The following is a 26860-nucleotide window of genomic DNA, read 5'->3' on the forward strand; positions in this document are numbered from 1 at the left end:
ACACCCAGTAGTAAGGACAGCATCGTGGAGGGGCCAGCTGGTGGTGCTGCCCTGGACTTATTCCTCCTCTGGGGCATTGGTTTTGCAAAGGGTTGGAGTAACCCATAAGTAAGGATGAGCCCCATACAGCCATTAGTGGGGGAGAGGATGTGGGTTTGAACCCCTCTTGCACACTTACAAAGGCTACCTGAACCAATCATCAAATTAACAATAGGGGAGGAATAACCTTGCAGATCCTGAAAACAAGGAAGCTTAGAAAACTGACATCCCCAAAGTACACCCAGTGTGCTTAATTTTAAACTAAATGTCCCACTGTTCCTTCCCAGAATGAATTCTTCAACCGTGTAAAATGTTGCCTCGTTCATTATTTTTTGTAGGGAATGTGTAATTGTCATGTGACTCAACAGCAGCTGCTGATAGGTTGTTGCTTTAGGAACTTCTTAAAAAAGGTTCTTTTTGTGGTTTATTAATTCTATTTAAATCACATTCTATGTATATTGTGACTCTTTAAAGCCACGTGGGTTTGACATGTGGCTGTTAGCCCAGCATGTATACTTTGCATGGCTTTCATCTATGGCTTGACTATTTGATTGTTTTGAATGCTCCCCGTATGTATTATTTTTGAATAATGCATATATTTTAAAGTAAAAGGCTGTAGAAAAAAGTCACCCTTAGTTACCTTAAAATAATATGTATTTTTAGCTTCTTAATCTTATGATGTCAAAATACAATACTCCCCCAAAAAGACCATGAGCTAAAGCCTATTAGTTATCAGGACTGCTGTAGGAGCTGGTGGGTTTTTTTTATATAAAGTTATTTTAAATACATTTTTTGATATCTAACATATAAATACATTTTCTCTAGGAAGACAATTCTTGGGATTTTCATTAAAAAACACAACTTCCGTTAATTAGGGGCATTTAATATTAACCTTATGCTACTAAGGAGGCCACTGGATAGAGATGGTCCATATTAATCTTTTGTGTGTCAAAGCAGAGCTACTACCACTCACAGAACTCAGGGCCATTTGTGGTGGGAGTTATAATCACTCACTGATGGAGCCAAGGAGGCTTCCACAACCCTCTATTACCTCCAGAATATTCATAAAATGGCTTATTTGACTTCATTGATCAAAAGGAAAAATGTTCAGCTTCCCCTTACTCAGAGAGCACCCATAGCACATGAGATTGAGTTGTGTGACCTCACAGAGTCCCTGCCTCCATGGGCAGCTCAAGAGACTCAAGATAACTCGTGACAACAGTCATCTGATGAGGCCAAGGGTTCATAGAGTTCTTTTAATGTTCTGCTTCTAGAACCCTCAGCTCTTAATTCTTTGAAAAACATTTTGGTGCAACGCAGAATACTTGAAATGTTCACTTCTGTTTACCTTTTCTATGAAGGACACGTTCATAATTTGTGGTCTACATCAGGGTCGTTTCACACTTGCATCTGGCACTGCAGATCAAAGGAGAAATAGCTTTGGATTCACAAAAACAAAGTCGTCTTCCATGCCCTAGAGAAAAATTCCGACCGGTCCAGTGTTCTGAACGGCATATGGATTTTTGGGGTCAAAAAATAGTTTACATGTACTCCTGGAATGTGCGTCTTAGTCTTAAAAAGTGGACCAGCTTGGATATCATGTACGGAATGTCACCTCACATCAGTTCCTCGTCAGTGCTGACGGTCACGCGTCTCCTGTTCCACTGGTGAATTATAAGATTAGGGCACATGTGGAAGGCTTTCAAATGTTTTAAATTCCCCCGTGTCATGGAAGTGGCTCGGTGACTTTGATCCTTGGTGCTCCGTGGAGTATCTGTCAGTGTTTGTTAAAGTAAAATTCTTAGTTCAGTAACTTTAGTTCATTCTTTGTTGTTTTACTTAAAATAAAATGAAAATAAAAATAAAGAGAAGAGAAATATCCCAAACCTGAAGCATGCTGGCAGAAGGTACATTTATACTTGTATCAGAAAACTGAGTTATGTAACCTTCAACAAGTTAACTTATCATAACGGCCTTGTTACTTCGTATAACACGGGAGAGAAGCAGCCTAAAAACGGGTGACAACCTAGTCTGGCCAAGACAAATGAACTCTTTGGAATAACCCTTTAACTTCATTGTTCTGTTTGCTCCTGACAATGACTGCCTTCCTTCCTATCACCACCAGACTGGTCCGGCCATATTCCCTTGTTGACACTGTCCTTCTTCCCTCCATCTTTAAAAAATAGCAGTGAGGAGGGCAAAGGGTGATACAACTAGCCCGGCATGATGATGACCTGCCTCACCCAGGCTTTATATCTAAAGGAGCCCAGGGCAAGCTTTCCCCTCCATTGCCCAATCATACCTGTCCAAGTCACGGTAAACGACCGCCAGCTTCATTCTTTGAGGTCACCAGCAGGTGATTTCAAGTTATTGAAGAGGTCTGTTTAGGTGGTTGTGAAGTCTTCCACCTCCAGGCTGTGGTGGCTGTTAAGGGGCAGCTGGCATGGGCTCCTCAGCTAAGCCTGGGGCAAGGACAGTTGCCATATGTTAAAGATGGCCCTGGGTCGCACAAATATAAACTTCACTTTAGTTTCATCCAGTCCCCCCCATAGCTGTTTTTCAGCTGCTGATGATTCACGTGCTTCCTATAGCCATGATGGTTAAAAGAAGATTACATGGATTTGTACCTCTGTTGGGTCAGATTTCTCTTCTTCTGCCTATCCATGGAGACACATACCCCTGCCCTGCAGCTAAATGAGGGGCTGGATGTGTGCTTAGATGAGCAAGAGGGATTGATGGAAAGGGAGGTTTTTAAAAAAACACAAGCAGAAGATTGACCAACACTCCATAAAAGCTGCCCCTGCAGATATGTGCGTTGAGATTGATGTTCACGTTGTCTAAAATAAATTGAGCACCTTAATAATTTCAAATGTATGAACAGAGTACACACTTCTGAAACCCCAATGGACCATTGTCTCAAATGGGTCAAACTTGGGTCTTTAGGTAGCCCCAGCAGCACAGGAGTGAACCTGCTTGATAGAACACCCGATATTCCAATGAGAATGTCTGAGGAACACCTGCCTTTGGGGTTGTTGGCAAGCTGGCACGATCTGGTACAACAGAGGACCTCACAAGTCGTACAACCCCATTTAAATAGGACTTTCATAGGAAGCTTTCATTTCTTATATTAGAAAAGGGGGAGAAGGGTCTTTGGTCATCAAAAGTGTTAAAGTATAATAGATTTCTAAGCAAAATAATTAAGATGTCACTTTGTGGAATGAGCATCTAATTGCTCTCTTGCTGTGATCCTTTGGATTGGAGACAATCTTTAAAGGTCAACATGTAACAGGAGAAAAAGTCCTGAGGCGGAAACGCTAAGTTCAGAGGAGCTCTTCTGCAGTGTACAGTCCACCGAGCAGCTAATGCAGTGTCTGAACACATCCATGCGCAGTGCATTATAATGCTGTTAGAAGCAAGGACACCGAGGGCAGGTTAATGTGCGCGAACAAATGACACTTTATTTCAAGCCGAGGCTGAATGCACTTTATTCATGGAGTTGCGACCTGACACCCATCTATTAGTAGAGAGGTCATACCACACCTTCCTGCGGCGAATGCTTGTAGAAGACAAATATTGCAAGGCTATGTTAAAATCAGTGTTGCTCTGAAGAGTATATCTTATACACAGAGGGGGCGTGCGGCCATCATTCCTATACAGAATGCAGACACCCTTCATATGTTTATGATGGGAAGGGTATGCAGTTGACAATACCTTTGAGGACAACTTTGGGAACAACTGGTCACTGGAGTGGATGATAGACAAGTGGAACAGCCAACCAGCAGAAGTGGTAGAGGCTAAGCTATCCTGAATCTAAAATTCATAAAACGTTCTAATTTTGATGACACATGCAGTGAAAAGATCGCCATTAAAATGTATTTATTCTATGAGTGCAGATATTTTGTTTCCCAGGGGAAAGGTGTGTGAGAGCAGCCATCCCTGTTAACAAATGCATTGGGAATGTTCCTGTCGCTGGCGTTAGAATGTCTCTGAATGATGCCCGTCTCATTCACATATTTAGTTGCTAAGCAACAGTACTCCCACACTCTGCTCCACTTATTAGTTTCTATATACGTTTATCTTTATTTTCATCTCCGGAATGTAAAAAGCCTTTAATTTGTCAGGTGCCGCTGGAAGGGGGGGGGGTCAGATACTGAAGGCAATGGGCCAGAGTATTTTTAATCAATGAAACTGCAGTGACCCGAGACCCTTTGCTCACCGGAGCCTAGAGAGGTACCACACTCTCCTGATGAGGAATGAAACATACATTTGAGGTTGATGGTTCTCACATGCAGGGTTAAAATGCTGTTCTGGGTGGGAACTCATCTGCTGGGTGTTCGACCACTGGTCCACTACATCCATGCCATAAGTGCAATACCCCCCTGAATCTCCCAGTGCTGTATCACAATTTGGTTTGGCCCTCATGCAATCTACAATGAGTAGCCACCTTTTCCATGTATTTTTATGATTTTGTGATAAGAAAACACCTTAACTATGCCAAACTTTCAAAGGGCCCTCCACACATTGGAAAGACCTCAAGACATCATGATCCACCAAACCACAGTAGTCCTTCAATGATGAGTTCCATTGTCCCATGTGGCCTCTCTCTGAGGTCATAAGGTCATACACTGGGCCATACAATGTTTTCTTAATCATAAGGCCATACACTGGGCCATACCATGTTTTCTTAATCATAAGGCCATACACTGGGCCATACCATGTTTTCTTAAACACGTGAAGAGACATCCAGTACCTAAATCTTATTGCCTCAAGCATTAATAATAATATTTAATAATAATAGTCCTAAACCATCCAGTTCAGGGTCCTTACACCTCTCCTAACTTATCTAAATATCATATATATATATCATTTCATCTATGTAGATATATAGATATAATATAAATTCTACTGTAAACCCAAATACTAGTTTGCGTCCATAATTTCTGAATTTGTAAAAGTATTTAATATCCTTTAATACAACCATTTCCACTTTAAATGTATGACAGCTGAGTTGTGCAGTCGGCTGCTCGGAATATATTTCCATCATCATCATCATCATATAACTTTTTTTATGAAATGTCACCAAGGAGACATCTGTCAAACAGCTGCAAGTGACAAAACATTCCGCGTAGAGCTTCTCTTTTGTTTTCAAGATGCTAATTCCATTGTAAATGTCACAAAACATTTGTGCTTTTGCACTTTCCAAGAGGGTTCTCATCTGAAGACCAACCTCGTGAGATCCCTACACGCCGTGTCCATGACCATATACTCGCCCGTCCTTGTGTTCTAGTTCTACAGTCGCATCTACAAATAGAAACGATTATACGAAGTTGAGACAATTGCGCTACACACAACAGGAAAATGACATGTAGAGATGTTTTCTGTTTAATTCTTTCTGTAGAAGTCAAGTTGACTTTAGTTTGATATTCAATAAACCATTCCTGCTGTTAGCATCTAACTCTTCTCCTTAAAGTGTTTCCTTGCACCCACCGCCCTCTATTCATAGAAGAAGATTGACCATATATTAATGTCAATTCAAACACAATGTTCTGTTCGGTAGATGTCTACCAAAGTGTTCATTAACATTGGAAGCTTCAACGTACAAGTTGCTGCAGCATAATAACGACCCCTGAGAACCTGTTGAAAGGTCATACCGAAGACAACGAGAGCACATTAGGCAAATAAAATCCTCAAACTAAACCTCATGGAGAGGAAGAAGTATTTCTTGGAGGCAAGTATGGTCGGCGACTAATATTTGGAAATGATAATACGTAAGAAGGCCACTGAATGAACTCAGCTCAGTGCCTGTGGAAAAAAGTCATGCAAATGACTGGCCAATACACAAAAGAAAATCAAAATGCTTTTGAAACATTGTAACAAAGAAACATAGAAAGTGACGGCAGATAAGAACCAGTAGGCCCATCCAGTCTGCCCAACCTCTGAGTACTTTCCTTTAGTACTTGCCCTTGTAGACTTCTTATTGGAACATTCCTTGTTACAATGAAAGAGTACAGGGGACAGCCAATGGTTTAGAACTTAACACTTCCTTTTTGTTTCTTCTTTATGGACTTTTTAAACACATTTTGATTTGTTTAATATAATTCTTCACCCAGAGTTTATGTTTCTATTTGTTCCTCTTTAGATACTCTATGTTCTTTGGTTCTCCTGGTCTTTTATTTTGGAGTTGTGGAGCACATTTGCCTTTATCACTGCGTTTGTGTAGATGGGGCTCCATTGTTCTTAAGCTCTCCATGTTCCGTGGTTAATGTGTTTTCTCATCACGTGGAGACTGTAATGTTATTGTAGCATATGGTTGGCCATAATACACACAAGAAGGGGAACCAGCCTTACCCAAAAACAGGAGATCGCACGAGTTGCTTCACACATCCTTCCCAAGCAACCATGAAAACATCTTTTACAAGCAAATATACATTGTAACCTTTAAAGAGCTCATGGGGATCTCAATACAAGAGAAGAGTACAGTTCTAGAAACCCCATCTCCAGAAGGGTACAGACATTCTAGAGAGAGCTCAGAGGGCTCTTAGCATGCCCCCAAATTCTATGTTCAATGTTTTTTTTATAATAGACAATATTGGGCAGTTAAATGTAGAGGAAGTGGTAGGGACATCCCACTGGTCATCTTTTGCCACTTTATACAAGAATTGCCCCCAAGCCAGCTTGTCGATGTGAAGGTCAACGTGGGCAACTTGTGTTACATGTAGAAATTACTGAATTGGGCTGTGGAGCTCCTAGACGGACACAGACAGTCGGGATCGCTAGAATGTAATATACAACGCAGGTAGAACTGAGTTTTTTGAGACACATATTTCCCATAAGGATTTTCAGCTGCTCTAATATCGCTCGTGTAAGTGGTTGGCCGTGACTCTCACAGATATAAGGTTACGGCACATCCATTAAAGCCTATAATTAGAGCACAAACTCCATATAATTGATACCGTTGAGGCATACACAGCACTTTCATTCGATACCATGCCATGGTATACTCCATAACCTATTTATGAATCATTCCATATTATTATTATTAGTTCTTTGTGTCTATAGTTCCATCATAGTCCACAGCGCTGTACAAAGGTAAAATCATTATTCTTTTCCCCGTTGCTTTTAGGATGAGCAGGCATGCTGAATTCATTTAACTGGTATTTTTGTTGTCATTTATTTATGAACAGAATTCTAAGGAAAGCGTGGCCAGTTCATTAATCATTCACCCTATACTAGGAGTGTCAGGGCAAAGGGTTGGAGGCCAGGGGACTCAAGGTCTACGCAAATCGTCATGCTCCTCAGTAGGCTGCCGTGCTTGAAATGATGCCCAGTGCCAACATTTGGGGGTAATCTTTGATGGGATGAGATTTTTTTCTTGCTTTTTTATAAGCCATGGTTTGACTGCTTTCTTCACAGCTGTTATGTCTTTCCTTTACCTGGACGTCTACTGCTTTATCTTCTCCCCTTTCTTGTCTACCAATAGCTTTGACCATCTTTACAATTGGTTCTCCATTGTTTGAGTGGGTGATAGATAAGCAGCCATCCAAGCAGAAGTGACAGAGGATAATACAATAAGGGAACTTAAGCATGCATGGGATAGGCAAATGGCTACTGAATCCAGGACAAGAACAAAGAGCGAGTAAGGTCCAAGTCTTTACAGCAGGAGAAACGGGACAAATGGGTCTGATCTGCTGGCAAACTCTATGTTTCGATTCATTTTTGGGTGAGTTACAGCTCATAGCTAACAATCTGTTGATCTCATATGATGTCAAAGTGTCATGTCTGGAAGTATGATCACATGCAAGGAAAGGTCCCCAAATGTGGTGCTAGAGGTGATGATACAGGAGGGTACAACGTACAGAAAGTGACCGCTTCCCTTTCCTAATTTATCCTGTGATAGATGGACGCACCAATTGGTGGAACCCAATGAAATTCCTAACCATGTGGGAAGGCCAGGACAACTCCGGGGAACCAAGTAGATAACATCTAACATTCTAACCCTACTTTCCGCTTGACAAATGCAACAATGTGTTATGACTTTCCCTTTTCTTAATTCTGAATTTTCACTTTCTGAGGAAACACTGTAAAGAAAATTGTGATTACAATGAAAGCATTTCTTTACATCTTTGTGATTATAGTTGATTGGCCAATTTTCTGAAAAATACATTTTTTTTTCTACTGAAATAGCTTAAATTCCACTACACACATATTTCGACAAATCAAATGTTCTGATTATTAATTGTAAAAAAAACATTGAAAAAATCAATTTTTGCAAGGAAAATAGTTTTCTCTGATCATCTCTGAATCTTGTATATTAACGTTAACCCTGTGTGTCCTACCTGGCAGTCCCAGGGTTATGAGGACCTTTGCCTTGGCTACTAGAAATCATAACTTCTGTGGCAACAAGTAATTCTAAAATCTCGTATCCACCTACTGTGTTCTGGTCTAGGAACGATTCTCCACGGAGAGAGCTTCATATCAAATGACCTTTATATGTTCAAATATGTACACAACATGATATTTTTGTGTGATAAGAATTATATATTTTGTATAAAGTATAACTAGTAATTCTGTAATGGTGGGTACCGGGCCATTAGGTGCCCGGGACTTGACTACAAAGATTGGATACCTAGATCCGGGTGTGGCCTTTCCTCGATAAGGAGCAGAGTTCTACAACAATGGTACAATAGGAGAAGACTCTAAGTAGAATTTCACACGTGACTGTAGGGTTTACAGGTGAAACGCTGATTTGGAGGGGGTCCTTCAACGAGAACCTGAGAACCACATGACCCAACGTTTATTGATGAAGAACAGGTTGATGAACACAATTCTAGAATCTTTTAGTAAGTCACTACTAAACACCAACATGTCCAACAGTGTCCATCCAAATATCAACCTTTACATCAGCCACCTATTGAATGTAGAAGACATTCGGCAGATGGCCACAAATTGTTAGATTGACTGCCTCAGCTCATATAACAAGGGCTCTTGGACCCTTGTCCACTGGGAATTTTACTGGTGTGACCTTCCTAGGGTGCTAAGCTGGTGGTGGGCTACGCCATAAGGTTTTTAGAAGGAAGGGGGTATCAATATTTCAACAAGGAGCCGTTTCGTTCAGATCTTCAAGTTCATAAAACTCTACAGTCTTTGAGACTTTCACAGAGCGGACAAAGACATCATTGTTAGGACCGACTGTTGGTCTCATAAGTACTGAATGAACAGAGATAAGAGGTAGATAGAGATACGGAAAACTAATGGCCATTTCAGCCATTCCTAGATTTGATGCACTTGGTTGAAGCGATGATTATTAGATAGACAAACCCAAGACATGTGACCTTTTCACACAGCGGATGTCGAAGGTTATGGTCGAATTCAATAAATAACTTTAGATATTCACACGTTGCAGTAATTAGGATATTATTAACAATTTATCTAAATTATCTAAAGAAGAGCCTGGAATTACCCTTTTGGGTTATCAAAGTGAATAGGGAGGGGGTTTTAGCTTTCTCTTTTAGGGGGCACATATTTTAATAGTATATATTTTTTATTGAATTGTTGAGTTTTATTCGTTGATAGACAACTAAGAAAAAAGTAGAAAACTTATAAAAGATTTTTAATTACATGAAAGAAATGTTGGTAGATAAATGGAAAAAAGTAGAATAGAGAAGAAACAATGAAAAAGGAAGAAGCTGTGTTTTAAAGGGACACCCCAGCCATCATATTCACTACATCATATGCCCCAAAAAGCATTTGCCCCCTCCCCCACCCCTTACAGGGGGTTACAGTTACCCACAGACATTAGACTGCCCCATTAAGTTCCATTAAGCACCTAAGATATAATATATTCTTTTCTCCATAGTTTCTTGAAGGTCAGTTCTCCGGACAAGGGTAATGCAAGCTGCTAGGATATCCCCACGGGGTTCGAGAAGATAAATCTGTGGATCTTTCCGCATGACAGGTTCACTTGTGCTAATGAACCGCAAACTGCGCTCATATGAGCAGCCCCTGAAAAGCTGCAGTGCCGGTACTTCCACGGCATCTGCAATGTCTCCTCTTGGTGAACCTTCTTCTTCGGGCACATCGATAGAAGAAGAACATTTATTTAGAGGAGGGTTTTGTTTATTTTCAGGATATTCCATAAGTAGTTTTATTTTTACTATTTATTGTTTTATATAGCACCGTCAAATTCCTCAGCGATGTACAACGGGTTACATGTAGTTCTATCCCGTCAACTTTTATGGCTAGCTGAATTTCTGCAGATGTCATACGAATACAATTCATATTTGGTTCCATAGAGTTAAACCAAGTGCCATCCACAAAACACGGACAGCTTTGCCACAGCATGGTAATTCCTGAGTATCTGGAAGCTTTATCACCATGTATAGTGTAATCCTTCTACCTAAGGCATCCAGGAACATTTATCGGTAATTGATATGTTTATATTGATTCATACGATGCGTAACTTTACATTCTTCCATGTTGAACTTTATTTCCTGCTTACCTGCCTAGTTTCCAAATTACTATTCTGAAATAAGTCATTCGAAACAAGGCGCTCCGAGACTTGAAGGCGCAAATACCTTTTGATGTATTGTATAGGGGCTGTGCCAGCTTAGCACGGGCTCACTGGTATAAATGGGAAGGTTGGAGAGATCAAAGATCTTCTTTGTAATCAGACCATTGAGCATAGGGACACTGGGGGGGCCTGATCGGCCAAGAGGGTGATGTGCCCCCAGGTTTTAGACTTGCCATTCTGGGACTGGTCCAGGATATGACACTACCGGCAGGTGTATCTACTTGATACTGTTACCAGAACCCACACTTGTCATAATACACGCCAATATTGTTTGAAGGAACCTGTTTCGTTTTTTGAGAAAGGCTTCCTTGTTAAAATAAGGACAATATCCAAAAAAGTCCCCAATAAACATTACTCATTGGCGTTTAACCTTCACTAATTCCGGAATACAAAACTTGGATCGTGGAGAAAATGAAATAATAAGATTCCACTTCTACGAGAAGAAGTTCTGCCGGTCGTCATAAGAGCCATAAAATGTTTAATGAGGCTGAGCTGTAAACTACTTGGATGGAAGGAAACAAGAAAAACAAAATAAAAAAAATATTCTAGATTCTATTTTTCGGCGGAACATGGAGAAAATCTCAAAGAGTCTGAGAACAATTTGCAATTCAAAGAAGGATACGTTTCGTAAGGATGGGAAGTCTGCCCGGATCTGCTGGTGGTTTGATGGCTGGCATAGCTGTCCTTTTCACACGTGGGAAGACACGATCAGATGGTGTAGACATCATTGAAAATAAAATTCAAACGTCAGCGCCACAAAATGTCAATGATTATATTTCACATCTAAAATGGGAAAATTCTATTTTGAACCCCAAATAACATCACTTTCCCTCATGTTTAATTTTAAAAGCGAAGAATACCAAAATAATAAATAAATAAATAGGCAAAATATCATACTTCTCTTGTAATTTTATTATCCCAAGTCACCTCCAAGTGTCACCCTGAGAATCGGCCCCTTTATCCTAAGGCTGGGGCAAAAATCCAGGCCAAACTCTGAGATTTCCCAGGTATGACCATTACACAGGTCCAACAAGGCCCTTGTGGAATGAGGGGGCCAGATAGGTGAGAGCGATAGTGACATAGGAAAGTATTGGAGAGCAGTGTCAGCCATACAGGTGTTATTAGTGACGGTTAGAATGGTTTCTAGAAGTTGTAAAGTTTCTTGGAGGTGTTCCTTTCCAACAATGCAGAATACGAGCTCTTGCTTGGCTATGGCGGGTCTAAATGAAGAAGAAGTACCGCGCCACAAACGACCTTCTTCAGCAGAAAAGTAAAAGTGCAGTACTTTTTTCCTGAAGAAGACCATTTGTGGCCAAAATGTTGGCTCAATAAACATTTTTGTGACCTATTAACTGAGTGTACGCGGTACTCCTTCCTAATCTTTCTAACCACTAGCACCGCCATCATTTTATCTCCAGTGGGGATTCATGGATCTACCCACCGACTGATGCTGATTTATATAGTTATATGGTAGTCCTCCTAGATCTTGTGTCGATGCCCTCTTGATCTGCCACTAGAGGGCGGTGTCTCTACACTATTGCTTGCTACCTGCTGCTATTGTTCACTAATGGTAGGCAAATTATCTCAGTCAGAGCTTTGCTCAGTTGCTCTTGAGTCTCTGTGGCTGCAGTGTGTCCAACTTTGTGTCTGCCCTTTGATTCTTAACCCTGACCTGTTTACCACTGCTCTTGTTATTTCTGCTTTTTTCCATGGGACTCATTGGTACCGTGTTTGCCCGTTGCCCCTGTGCTTAGTCTCACTGTTAAGGCAGCTTATACACATACACGCTTACACTTAACATGACATTTTGTAATCGCCATGTGCTTTTTTGATATACTAGGATAGCACATGAGCAACCATGGGAAGGGAAACCCTGTTGGCCAGCATTTGACAGTCTTTGACAGTCTTGACCAGGCTTATCTGAGTGCTGGTTGGATACTCCGATACGCATTCCCCAACAATGGCGTGTGTCCCGCGACGTCAATGGAACCGCACGCTACAGGTAGCTAGCATACCTGGCAACTCAACACCCGAATCCTCCGGGTCGCGGGGTCTTGACAAGCCCCACTCCTCGCCCATTTGCCCTTTAAATTGGGGTGCGTTCCGCAACTAGTTGATGGGTGGGGAAAAGGGCAAATGCAACTGGGGTATTCTGCAGAAACTCCCTAATGTATTTGCACAGGGCCATAGGAAGGGTGAGGTGAGAGAGGTTCGGGCGCAGCTGTGAGGGAGTGCACAGCCGCCACGATCAGCAGCTGCAGTCTGCAGGACTAGTTGGTAAGGGCAGTGTACATGTATGTGTGTGTAAGGGCAGTGTACATGTATGTGTGTGTGTAATGGTAGTGTACATGTATATGTGTATATGTGTGTGTAAGGGCAGTGTATGTGTATATGTGTGTGTAAGGACAGGGTAAGTGTATATGTGTGTGTAAGGGCAGTGTATGTGTGTGTAAAGGCAGTGTATGTGTATATGTGTGTTTATGGGCAGGTGTGTGTAAAGGCAGTGTATGTGTATATGTGCGTTTATGGGCAGGTGTGTGTAAAGACAGTGTGTAGGGGCCCTGGGAGGGAGGCTAACATTAGCCTTTTTTCATTAAAAAAAATCTCTGCTTCTGTGGACTACTCTTCCAATGATGCTCACCCAGCATTATGTTGGACACCTGGCAGGCTGAGAATCATGGGAATTTTTATTCACAGCTAGCATCTGCAGCTTTACTGTTGCTGCACTTCCCATGACGCTCAGCCAGCATCATGGAAGTAGTATGTCTGGCTGAGCCTCATGGGAATTCAATTCAATGTGTTGTTTTTAATATGCATGACTGCTGACAAAAACGAAGTGTGTTTTAAGTGGTGATGCAGGCGCCACATTGTAAAGTGCAATTGCTTGTATCGGTGAGTTCCGGTAGATTAAAAAAAAAAAAAAGTGTCCCTCTTCCACATTTTGAAATGTTGGGAGGTATGGTGTATGTGTGTTTATGGGCAGGTGTGAGTAAAGGCAGTTGTGTGTAATGTCAGTGTTTGTGTATATGTGTGTTTATTGGCAAGTGTGTGTAAAGGCAGAGGTGTGTAAGGGCAGTGTATGTGTATATGTGTGTTTATGGGCAGATGCGTGTAAAGGCAGTATGTGTGGGCAGGGGTGTGTAAGGGCAGTAATAATAATCGTATTATTCTTATTCTTAGTATTGTCCATAAATACATAATGAATTCCGATACAAAGTTCGTTTTTATATAACATTTATTAGTTCTTAGAACGCCACCGATTGTCGCCGCTGATGATCTCTTCCCTGCAACATTTCTCATGCCTGCCGTGGAAGGCAGCCTTGTTGCCATGATCACCCGCACCGCCCTCTGCTGCGGCCATCTTGCCCAGTGGGAGGTCTCGCGAGAGTTAGCCGCAGGCTCGGTAATCGCAGTCGGGGAGTAACTTTGTTCTCAAGTTGTGTGAGAGGAGAGGAGAGTCGGGGGGTGACCGAGAGAGGCTGCCGGGGTTATGGGAGCTCCGCCGGAGGGCTCCGGGCTTTAGCGGCGGTTAATGCACGTCCCCCGGGCTGGGTTAACGGGTGCACCGTGAGGCACTGTGTGAGCGCTGCCTGCAGGAGGAGCCGGGGGCTGCGGTGATGGAGCTGCACGGAGCCGTAGCTTAGTGAGCCTAACACGGGGCAGGATCATAGACATTACCGACCGGCCACCTTACCCCAATACACGGTAAGGTGACATCATATGCTGCAATGACGTCACACAGCAGTGTGCTGCAATGCAGTGACGTCATACAGAGCGTTGTTATACACGACATTGCATAGTGTGCAGTTATACTGACATCACAGCTGCAGTTCTGTGACATCATGTACAGTGCAGGTTACACAAATGCTGCACACCTTCAATGACATCACACAGCAGTGTTGTAGAATGCAGTGACATACAGAGTGATGCTGGTATTACACAGTGCATGATTACAATGTACCATGACATCACACACACACTACTTGCACGTGTACGGTGCAGGTGCACAGTATAGTGACATCACATACATTTCAGCGCACTGACATCACACAGGGCACTGCCAGACAGTACAGTGATACCACACACAGCTCATTGTCATCGTAACCGTGGTAGAGTGACATCACACATTGCACTATTGCACCATTGACACCCTATAGAGCTGTGCAGTTCTGCTGTATGGTACGTGACATCACACAGTTACACTATGACATAACTCCGTGTACAGCTATATGTATTCTAGTTCCATGCTGCAGAGTGATGTCACACAATGACCTACACTATTGTGCTTTCATTACACCGGTTGCTACGGTGACAACCAGATTTTAAACGTTTGCACCAAAAGCACTTTTTTAATATATATATATATAAATAACCCTATTGGATTATTTAACCCTTTAGCCTCTCCTGCTGCATTCCAGGACATAACGCAACAGCGAGGCAACGTGCTCCTGTTTTAAGGCAATCTGTCCTTTGCTGTGTTCGTAACTATGACGACGCAGCTCTCCTTTAACGTTGGCTATTCGGGGCGTAAAAATTCACAGCTGCTTTCGATTAAACCAAATTTTTGACAATCGGCTGATTTATGTTACTCTGCTGACTCAGTACTCGTCCATCGATTTCGTCTCCATAGCAACCGTATCAATCGTCGTTCACAAGCCCATCGCCGCTGTTCCGTTCACTGGCATGCAGCGCTTTTGTCTTTGTGTTACCCTCCTCTGCACGTTCTACCCTTACTAAATCCCTTCTGAATAAAGCATCGGACCAAGACCGTCCGTACAGCAGGAAAACCTGATGTTGTGTTTTAATTTCCTAAATTAAATATTACAATAAGTACAATAAATACAATAGGTGCCGCCATAAAAGCAGTAACATAGTCTACAGATCTTTAGATTGAGGTACATTGAATACATTAGGATGTCTCTGCCCCATGGAGCTTACACTCTAAGTGATATCACAGATGCATAACATAAAGCCTTGGAGTAGCCGTCATTGGTGCCCGTAACGGGTATATCCGAGCTTTGCTTAGCCATAAAGGTCATTAGCGTGCCCGTAGGTCTTAAGTAACTCTATTGGACACGTTCATATTTAATTAAGTGACATCATCAAACAAAAACCTTAGCCAAAGCTTCGGTGTCATTGGTCTACCCATCATGAGTAAGAGGACCCCCCCCCCATATGCAGATCTCTTTGACGCCATCTGCTTGCCACCTTTCTGGCACTGAAAAGTTTAAGATCCGGCTCATTTTAGTACAAGGTCTAGGAACTCGAGCCCTTTGGTCACCGACCGTTTTAATGAATACTTTATTAGACCGCTACCTTAACTCACCTTCCAGATCTCTGAAAGCTTTTATTTGTGCTGTCGTTAGTTCTCGGACATTAACCCTATGATAACTCAGGTCAAAAATATGGAAGTGATATGGCGTTTTCTGTGATAATCCCCATTTTTGATTAAAACCTCCCCCTGTCACCATGTGACTTGAAATGCTTCTCTCTTTTCATGGAGAGTATGATTTGTGTCACCTTTGTGTGGTTTCTTTATGAAGTATAGTACATTGTGTAGCATTCTGCACTCTTGTTTGCAGATCCTGGGTGCTAGACGCGCCATCACGTCGCTTAAAATCAATAGTGATGGTAGAATCGTTTGACGCCTACTGACGGGGCAGCTGCCGGATCGGCGTGAAGTGATTTATTGGTCACACTTTTGAACGTATTGACGGCAGATCTCGTGACAGTGTTTGGATCCACGGAGTAGCCCCGAGCTTAGGTCCTTCGGTACAGTTCTCTGTGCCTTTTCATCCTGCGGGGATAGAGAGGTGCTAATGAGGACACAACTGTAATCCTCTTTGGGAGCAAATGTCTTCAGAAGCTCCAACTAAATATCTGGTCGGAGTCTGGGTGCTTGGTCTTGGAATGGTCTGTAAACCTTAGAGATCATGTGGTTGATGTAATGATTTGTGGTCCTAGGAGGACAAGACTTCTTCTCGCTAGACTAAATATTTGAAGGGGTAGCATTGATTATTTGTTGATGGGTTGGCTGAGCTTCCGTTCCATCTAGCACCTCGGGGTATCTAAATATGCTATAGATCAGGGGCAGCCAACAAGTAGCTCTCCAGCTGTCAAGTCGCTGCCTCTCACAAGATGTCCTTCAATCGTCTTAAAAGAAAAGTGCGTTGGCGTATTTATGGCTGACTGAGCACCGGGGAAGTTCTTCCAAAGGGACATCAAGTAAGGTTGCAGAAGATACCCGAGAGGTTTGGGTTTCACCTTCAGCCTCTGCTGGTTGCCGTCCTGCTTTTACTGCTGGTGGCTTTTTATACACAGTAACGGGAGGGTTTAGGCAGTTCTTCTACGTGATGTCATTTAGAGATCATTGGATTTATGATCTCGGAAGGTTATGCCGAAAAATTCAGCAGATGAGGGGCTGCTACAGATCTGCGTTGCTTTGCTGGGGATCGGATGGAACTCCCCTCTCCGTTTCAGCTGTATAACTGGTGTTTGGAGCTCCGCTCAGACATGCCAGCACAGGAGCTGGTGTTTTATGAGGACTGCACCGTCTGTCTATAGCGCAAGCCCTTTCACTTTATGCTGCGTACGCGTGAAAGCGGCATCTACCGCTCTCCTCCTCATTAAAGCAGAAATCCCCACTTTGCTCGCCGGAGCCCAACTCATTCCACGACGAGGACAAGAACCCAGGTAGGGGTGGGGAGAGCCCATTGTTTTTTCTATTGTTATTTATCACTGAGGTTTAGAGCTGTGGAATTCCGAAAGCCTTTTGTTCATCTTGCTGTCGGGGGGGCATGCTGTGCATTTCATAACCTTCCGAGAGGAAAGGAATTAGAGGCGACTGATAACAATGTAACGCTAATTTGGAATTCTGTCATCTTTATGGAAAAACATATAATTTAACATGAAAGTACCATCCGCTCGTTGCCTAAAGCCCCTTGTTTTAATTTTTATATATAATGCATTTATTAAAAATCACTTTATGTGCACTTTATCATTTTTTCATTTTTTTTTTTCTTTCTTGGGATTAAGCCACTTATTAAATCTGCGTGTAATTAGCAAAAAAAAATGTTTTAGGGTTAAAATAAAGGGTTAAACCAGCCCAGGACAAAAAGTTACTTCTATATGATCGCTGATGATTTATGGTCGTAATGCATCTGGATAGCAATTATCCGGCTCTTTAAGGCCAGGGTCGTCTTCTCCTTCTGTACCGGGACTGTAATAGCGTTCTATGAATTAATGGCATATAATAGATATTTATAACTATTCCTTTTGTACAAATGTTACTGTTTTGGAAACAAACGCGTTTATTTTTAAAAAATGTTATTTATTTATTTTTTCAATTGGTTTTGTGTTAATTTGTTACAGTTTCATTGACAGGGTCGGCGCACTCATTTTCCCGAATGTGCTCATGTTACAGCATAGCTACAGTAAAACAGACATTGGTTGTATGGGTCCTTTTAACCCCTGTTTTGCTGAGCTGAAATTGCCGCTATTGCATGTACTGGTGTTAGGAGCGTTAAGAGAGTTCCTCTTGCGGAAAGATGTCTTGGTTTCCAGTTTTTATTACAAATAAATTTGATTGCAAATAGATATTGGTCTGGTTGACTAGTAATTATGTGATCCGGGCAAAAGTCTTGGCAGCCTTGATATTTTGGGATGGTTTATTTGCGAGATTAGTTATTCAGGCCCTTTTTTTGTCCACCAGACGTCAGTGACGCAAATATGGTGACGTTCACTTTACCGGTTGACGCGTCCAAGCAGATGGCCGGATTGGGTTTAAGGTACAGTCGTTTATTCCCTAGCGGCAGGGTCAGGATCGAAAGGGGACCCAAGTGGCCCTCAGAAAGTGTTAAACTGCTGGGGGGCATTTTCCTTGTAAATAACTGCGCCTTTAGAGGCCAAATGGTTACGAGCTTTGCTTATGTCATCATCAGTGAGGTAATACAGCCTGTAGCTATATTCTGTGCTGCTTAGTTTGTGTGTGTGTATTAACTCTTTTGACTGGATGCTGTGATTTTTGTCGGACAAAATGAAGCGAGGAAAAATAATGGCTCCTACTTTTTTTGGCTGGCTCCCAGAACCAAACCAAATTTGTCGCCCTCTGCCCTATTGTTTAAAAACAAAAAAACAGATTCATTCAGAAAGCTCCATGCTGTGTTCCAAACCTCGAACCAGGGTTTCTAATTTAAGGAACATATAGAGAGAATATAGAAGAGTAGACAGCTAGAAGACAAGCTGACCAATTCCCGGGAGTTAGGAGGTTCCTGACTTTTACTGCCGACATCTGATAAACTTCAAGATGGCTCTACGTAGACCTGCGCAGCCCCTTGGAATTAATTTGCTAAGCGACAATTATAACGGAGAAGATCCATGGTTCCAGACGTCAGGTCTACCATCATTGCTAAGATGAGGGATCTCTCTGCAGCTTCTGGTGGAATGAAGAAACAACTTGGTCTTGTACAATATGTGAATGTTCTGCAAATAATACAATAACAAACATTGTGGACACTAAGAAAGCCGAAGGTGGATCCTGGCCAAAGGCGTTACTTTAAACCAGAGACGTATCGACACCATATGAGTAAAGGCGCAACGACTAATAAGTGGAAGCCCCTGAGGTCAAGTGCATCTGGAACCAGTTTTGTGGCTTTGGAAGTTTAAAAGCGATGCCTCGTTCACATTTAATCCAAATGAAGCATTTGTTCTAGAATAATAATACTTTTATTTTAATAGGGTATATTCTCGCACGTGATAATGTGTTATTATATAGTTAATAAAAAAAAGTCCCCCTCTCGTTACTAAGTCTATATGTTATAAGCAGCAGTTCTGTTGTCATGGAGGATTTTTGAAGTGATAGAGCTTGTCTACGTCTCCCGAATCCCCAAAACTCCAGTGGGAGTGTAGCCCCCGTTTATGTAAAGGATAGATTATATTTGAAGGAGCAGATGAAGCTGCTTTGTAATGTCAGGAGCATGTGGAATGTGTCCGGGTCTCGGCTTAGAACTATGCGTGAGATAACCCGAAAGGTCACGCTCTGTTTTTTATTTCTAGGGCCAATGAAGCATGTTGTGTTTGCATCACTGGTTTCTGTCTTAAAACCACCACTGTATCACTTGGAAGAGCTGGCTTTCGCTAGATACAAGGCAGATCGTACTAGAAAGCACCCCCCTCAGGACTCAGAAGACAACATAAAGTGCCAAACAGTCTCGAGGGCTTTTATGTAAAAGAAAAGAAAAAAGAATGGCGGTCACCTTAAGTGGCTATGACTTGATCCATACTTCGGAGCTGCAGGGCAGAGTATAGAAAAAGTTTCTTGTTTGTTGAGCGCTAATACACAGATTCACTAGTTGGGCGTCTTATGTGCTTTCCCACTAATAGAAACAAAAACACAAGTGCCTTAGCCGTTGCCCGTGGTTATACCTGGTTTGACTGTCCTTAGAGGTGCATGCGGATTACCTCTATCCAGACATAACGTTGTGATTCACCATGCATGTACTGGGTTTGCAGGACTCAAATCTGCTCTGGCTTGAAGGGCCGTGTTGTATGTAACATGTCACTATTATGTAGTTTAATACATAGGGTATCTGTATGGTCCCTTGACATTGTCATGGTGTCTCCTTAGTTTCTCATATCATTTTGTCCAAAGTGTTCTGGGAAGTGGTCTAACGAGACCCTGGTCTTTAATTTCCGGTACTTTCCTGCCAATGATTAGTTGCTTCAAGCAGCCAATCAGTGGTGTGAATTGTCTGACCATATACGAGATGGGGAGCTGCAGCTTTCCTTAAAGCAAAGTCATTGATGTTTTTTGTAGGCAGGTTTAATGAATGCACATTGATATGTATTGGGGGCTGCCTGGAGGAAGCATGCTATCTGTGTGCTCTTAGCGTGAAGCATTAGTTACATGGAATGTTGATTTAAATTTTGTTGCAAATATCTTTTCACCTAAACAAAAGTTTTAACATGAAACGTAGGCAGTTGTGTTTAATTTGATCTGACCAGCCAAATGTTTCCTTGTCGTTGGTGTCCCCATGGCTTCCACGAGTGGTTTTTACGAGTCTCTTTGTTGGCCAATTATAAATGGCGTGCTGTTCAAATAAAGTCCTCCTGGAGCTATCTGGATTGGGCTTCCTGCATTAATGACACAAGCTGTTTGAAGGGGTGTGAAATTTGTGAAGGTTGAGATTGGGCTGCCAATTACTTGTGTTCCCTACATCTGCTGCAAAATGCTATTCACGCAATGGCTCTCTGCCATAAAGATAAGGAGACACAAAGCCATAGAAGTAGTTTGGCAAATTAAGAAAATGATCAGCCCTGAGGGCACCTGGTGAAGTTCAGCATCTTGTTGGTTAGGGCAATTACAGTAACCCAAAATCTATTGGCTGCTAGGGTTTAAGACTAAAAACGTTATTATTATTATTTGTAAAATGTATTATTATTATTATTTTTAAAATTCTTCTCCTTCTTCTAAGGACAATCAATATTGACAATGTGAATAGACCGTACTGTCCTTAGTAAAGCCCAGAAGGGATCTGTTAGTCCTGAACCAAGTTTAGTATTTATTCACTGATTATTTCTTAATACAAGGTTCAGCTTGTATCTGGAGTTTGGCTTCCGCCAGTATGGTAAATCTATCATTGTAGACTTAGGATGTTGCGTTCTCTTTGGATGGTCTAAGCGGTGCTTGTAATGGCATAGCTGTAGATCTGGTACTGACCCACATGTGTTCAAGTCATAATATTCTGGAATGTCTGCTGTAGGGGAGAAACAGGGTCATGACTATAGGTAACTATCATGGGTCTATTCCCTAAAGGGAGAGTTCAGTTCCTCCGGCCTTGGCTTCACGCTAAAGGTCCATCCCCAGTGAGCTTCTTCTACAAGAAGAGCTTGCAGCAGAAGTTATCTGCACACAGGTTATCTTAGTCTTACGCTAGTACCAAAGGTTATGCTATAGCTGTTTTGTTTCTCTTTGATCTTCTCCGGCTGTTTGTAAGGAAGGGGTTTCTTCAGTAGATATGGGGAAATAGAGTTTAAAAGGCTTAAACCTTTCGGTTATCAGCATCCGTGTCAATATGGAGGTAAAACCCAATGATAACCATATCACAGAATTCACCTAGATGGATTTGCTTTGTTTAATCCTGTTTGAAGAAGGTACCGCTGAACTCTTGAAATGTTGCATCACATCTTACTCCAAGATTATTGATCCACTAAAAGGCGTCACAAGCGTCTTTTTATTCCCATGATATTGAATTTGACTGTCCGCCATTAAACGTCACTACGGAACCTCGAGGTAATTTAATCTGATTTTCATTCTCATGTTTTGCAACACTTTTTCTATTTTAGTTTGTTTTTCCCACCTTCTCCCTCCCCACAAAACCAACCCTGCAAGCAATCCACATCGCACCTTCTCTTCCCACCTCATGTCACGTGGACTTCTCTCCCTTCTATTGACCAAAATCAGTCCCACCTTATCCATCTTATTTTTCCTCCTATGTGCAGATGGCATCAAACCCAACCAGGGTTTGGGTTCCTACCTGCTCCACTTACCTGCTACTTATTCGGTCACAAAGACAACCAGAATTCATCGTCTTGTAGGAAATTTAAATCTGTATAGTCATGCTCCATACTGCCTTGTTTTGTGGGAAAGACATTTTTATTTAGGGTGTGGAGGGAAGAAGAATTAGTTGGTAATTAGTTTTGTTTTGTAGTCCCAGCCACATCTTAAAAGTATTTTTTAATATACTTTTATTTTCTTCACGTAGAACATGTTGATTTATAGGTTTGTGGCCATGATGAGGTATGAAGTCTAGATTCCCATTTGTGGTATAACTCATTCAGAGGAACCTAGTGTAAACATGACGTTTAATTGTACTCTGCAGTTGGCAGCCCTCTGCTTTTCTTGGATCTTATTCTTGTGAGCCGGTACTTGGGCTCATCAGTCGGCAACGTCCAGCTTTTCTTGGGTCTTTTTCTTGTGACCTGTTGATTGGACTCAATAGTCAGCACTCGGCTTTTCCTGAATCTAGTTCTTGTGCGCGGGTAATTGGACTCGGCAGTCGGCAGCGCTTAGCTTTTCCTGAATCTAGTTCTTGTGCACGGGTAATTGGACTCGGCAGTCGGCAGCGCTTAGCTTTTCCTGAATCTAGTTCTTGTGCACGGGTAATTGGACTCGGCAGTCGGCAGCGCTTAGCTTTTCCTGAATCTAGTTCTTGTGCGCGGGTAATTGGACTCGGCAGTCGGCAACGCTTAGCTTTTCTTGGATCTTATTCTTGTGCGTTGGTAATTGGGCTCAACAGTCAACCTTGTTCAGCTTTTCTTGTATCTTTTTCTTGTGACCTGTTGATTGGACTCAGCAGTCGGCAGCGCTCAGCTTTTCCTGAATCTAGTTCTTGTGCACGGGTAATTGGACTCGGCAGTCGGCAGCGCTTAGCTTTTCCTGAATCTAGTTCTTGTGCAAGGGTAATTGGACTCGGCAGTCGGCAGCGCTTAGCTTTTCCTGAATCTAGTTCTTGTGCGCGGGTAATTGGACTCGGCAGTCGGCAACGCTTAGCTTTTCTTGGATCTTATTCTTGTGCGTTGGTAATTGGGCTCAACAGTCAACCTTGTTCAGCTTTTCTTGTATCTTTTTCTTGTGACCTGTTGATTGGACTCAGCAGTCGGCAGCGCTCAGCTTTTCCTGGATCTTATTCTTGAGAGCCGGTAATTGGACTCTGCAGTCGGCAGCACTCGACTTTACTTGGATCCTTTTTCTTGTGAGCCGTTAATTGGGCTCAGCGGTCGGCAGCACTCAGCTTTATCTTGATGTTACTCTTGTGAGCTATTTCTGACCTTGAGCGGGGTCTGCTCTGATCTAGCGACCCCTAAACTGTAATATATATGAAACAGGGAGCAGCATGACTATCAGACTGTACTGTTGGAATAACCATTTGACATCTAAGGAATTATTCAGGGAACCTTTAGTAAAATGTCCATGTATCTTTCCTCATAAATTTTGTTTGCAAATACAATTATCTCTTCTCTCTAACTATAGCTGTAATATATGACTTAAAATCCGCTCCATACATATATGAGGCCGGTCTCAACCCATAGATTCCTCCATGAAGCGGAGGCACAGAACACACTGTTCTCCTTCTTTTCGTGTTTCCAAGGTGATGTGACTCATAGCATGGCTTTAAAAGCTTCTCTAAACAGGAAAATTAAATACAAGGGAGCAGCATACACTCGTACGTACACACACACACACACTTACACACACACTTACGCTTTAGGAAGAAGTGTTGCCTGTGTTTCAGATTGTATATTTTTTCGTGGTTATTGTAGTCTCTTATGCATTCCACTAAATTTGAATCCTCGAGTCACAGTCCCATTCATGTTTACTTTTATTTTCTTTAACCTGTACGGATGTGAGATGTAGCAGCCGTTACCGTTCGGACAACCTGTTTAAGAAAAATAATTGCGCTCATCTGTTTCCTATTGCTTAAACTTGTGGGATTAGCAGGATAAAGTAAAATGATACAATTCTTATTATTTGTATATTATATTTTGTCCTTTCCATTGTCGTCTTCGTGTGTTACACGTGCAAGGAGGACGAAGCCAAAAATCCATATAATGTCCAGTGGTTAGAAATTATAGAGTGCCGTATATTCCTTTATAAAGTCCATGTTGCATTAATTCATAACATTCTTTTTTTACTTTACTGACAGGCTAGTAGATAAGTAGAACAGTCTCTCAGCAGACGTAGTAGAGGTTAGCACGTTAAGCGAATTCAGGTATATATAGGAAAAGCAGGCAGTCTACATGGGCCGAATGTAGCCGATCTGCTGTCTGTCTGAACCGCAGCCATGCCCATTTTAGTAGACTCCTTGCAACATTTTTTTTATATGTTTAGTTGATATTTTATACTGAAATTTGTATATCTATGCATAATAATAATAATAATAATATAATCTTGGGCCCTTCGCAGCCTCATTGTTTCAGTGCCTTGAGTTGATAACAGCCCTCCAAGTCCAAAGAATGCTGTATTGTTTGGATGTAATGTGGTCAGTCTATATAATGAGCCAAAACGTTGATTAGAGGAAGGGATCCCGAGAGAGGCTTTGTAAGCGTTCATTCTTTAATGCTTATAAAATGCTCCGCTGGCTTTTGGTGTCGGCAGCAATCAGTGGCTCTGTCTGGGGCCGGTCGCCAGTAAATGTTGCCGGAACAGAAACCGCCAAAATAACTTTCGTCGATATTTCAAACAAAAGGAACTCGCTCTTCCTATCTGAATGAATTTGTCTTTGTCAGAGTAGTTAAACTACATTCTTTCTCCAGCCATAGGGTTATAGAAGTACAAAATCCCCTCGCATTTGCCCCTAGATATTTTCCCTGCGGGAGATCAGTTGGACTGATCGCTCAAAGTTGCCAATCATCGGGTTACGGAGGATTTTGGAAGAAGGACAGTATGACTCTTAACACATAGTGCCTTCTAGAATTCTTTACATTTAACTTTTGAAACTGGTTACATATAACCGGAAGTGGATTTACCCGCTGACGATATGATGAAAGGACCAGATTCATTCTCAAAATGTGCCTGACATGGAGATGATTACACCTTCACTCTCTAGTGAAAACACTCCTCGTTCTGACAGCGGATATGTTGTTTCCATATCATATCTCTATATGTTAGAAAGACACACACTGTAATTGTCTGTTTACGCCCTAAATACTGTTAAATTGAGGTTTGTTTAGCAGTAATGTCTTCTCTGAGGGTACTTGTTTGTGGAGAGTCATGCCGTCAATAGCGGTATCTGAACGAGTGCAGCGGCTACACAGGGGCAGCATTGTGTTTGTTGTGATTTCAATCTATCGAGGCCTTTGACCAAATTGAATTCCTCTGAATGAGGAAATTGGCAGCACTAATGGTTTCTTGCATTTAATTTATTTGAGAAGAAAAAGACCTTTCTTAAGGTTTTTCGGAGGGAACAGTGTTGACTGCAGCGATCAGCTGACGTGGCATACATCTAGCATTAGTGGAGATTTCCATACAGATAGACTTCTCCTGTAGGCCATTTCACACAGCGTCTTCTTACAGATAACAGGTGTTATTTCACAGAACTTGTTCAGGGAAGCCTACAACATTCCTTCCCATTACTACCAACCATCATCATGTGAGCTTGCTTGGTATAATTGCATGCAGCTTGGCCCAGTTGCCCTTAAACTTCTGTTGTCCAACTGATGACCTGACTTTCGCCAATGCAATCATCTGATACAAAGCAGAATTTGTACGTCCTTCAGTGATGTCAAGTAACACGTTATCCAGGACCTGATGTCGCAAAGCATCACCAAACCTTGTCACTGCCACCACCATGCATGGCCATTAGTCTGAGGTTCTTATATATGATGCAATATTTGCTTTTCTCCAGATATAACACGGTCTACATTGCCCAAAAAAGCTTAACTTTTTACTCGTCTGTCTATAGAATGTTCCTACTGAGTAGGGATTACTGACATTTTAATTTATTTTTTCCTGACAAGAAGAGAACAGAAATAGTAATTTGCTGACCCTACAATTAGTAATTCTCTCTGCAGGTGGTGTTTGGAAAAGAACACCATTGAGTCTGGCCGATTGAGGACAGATTGCGTGTGGACTTGTCCACCGTCAATGTGTTTCTGTTTATCACGTTCCACGTTCTTCCCTGTGGAGTGTCTAATAACAAGCGGAGGAAGCACTAATATATAAATCTTTTTCTCGTTCCTTTTGAGGGAGGACCATCAACGTCGAACATATTTTTTTCCTCTTAAGAAACAAAGATTAGGGCTGAGAGTTCTTCTGGCGTGAAGACCTTTTCTTGGATATCTCTGCCGAGCCCTGTTTAATGTTCCGCTGTTTGTCAAACAAACTCTGAAGGTCTGTCGCCATCCTTGTGGTCTGATACGTCTACGGCCTATTGTGAGAAGACCAAAGCTGACCCTTGTCTGAGATGGGATTTAACGAAACGAAACTACTGTTTGTTTTTTTTTGCTTTATGGATAATAGTCCTGGCTGTATTTTAGATGATAAACATGGATATGCATTGGTTGGCCCTATTTACTTCTTCTCACCAGCTTAACTGGTGGAGGTTGATGCTGAAACCAGACGTTTCCATACCCTAAGCCTGTGCGGTATCCAGGTTGTTTTTAGCTATTATTAAATGTTGAGGTCTATCTGTGCAACCTTCTAGAACTCCCCTTTAGACCCCCTGGAACTCTCGCTGGGACTGGCTGGTGGTG

This window comes from Spea bombifrons, chromosome 9 (assembly GCF_027358695.1).
Source record: "Spea bombifrons isolate aSpeBom1 chromosome 9, aSpeBom1.2.pri, whole genome shotgun sequence".
Lineage (NCBI taxonomy): Eukaryota > Metazoa > Chordata > Amphibia > Anura > Pelobatidae > Spea > Spea bombifrons.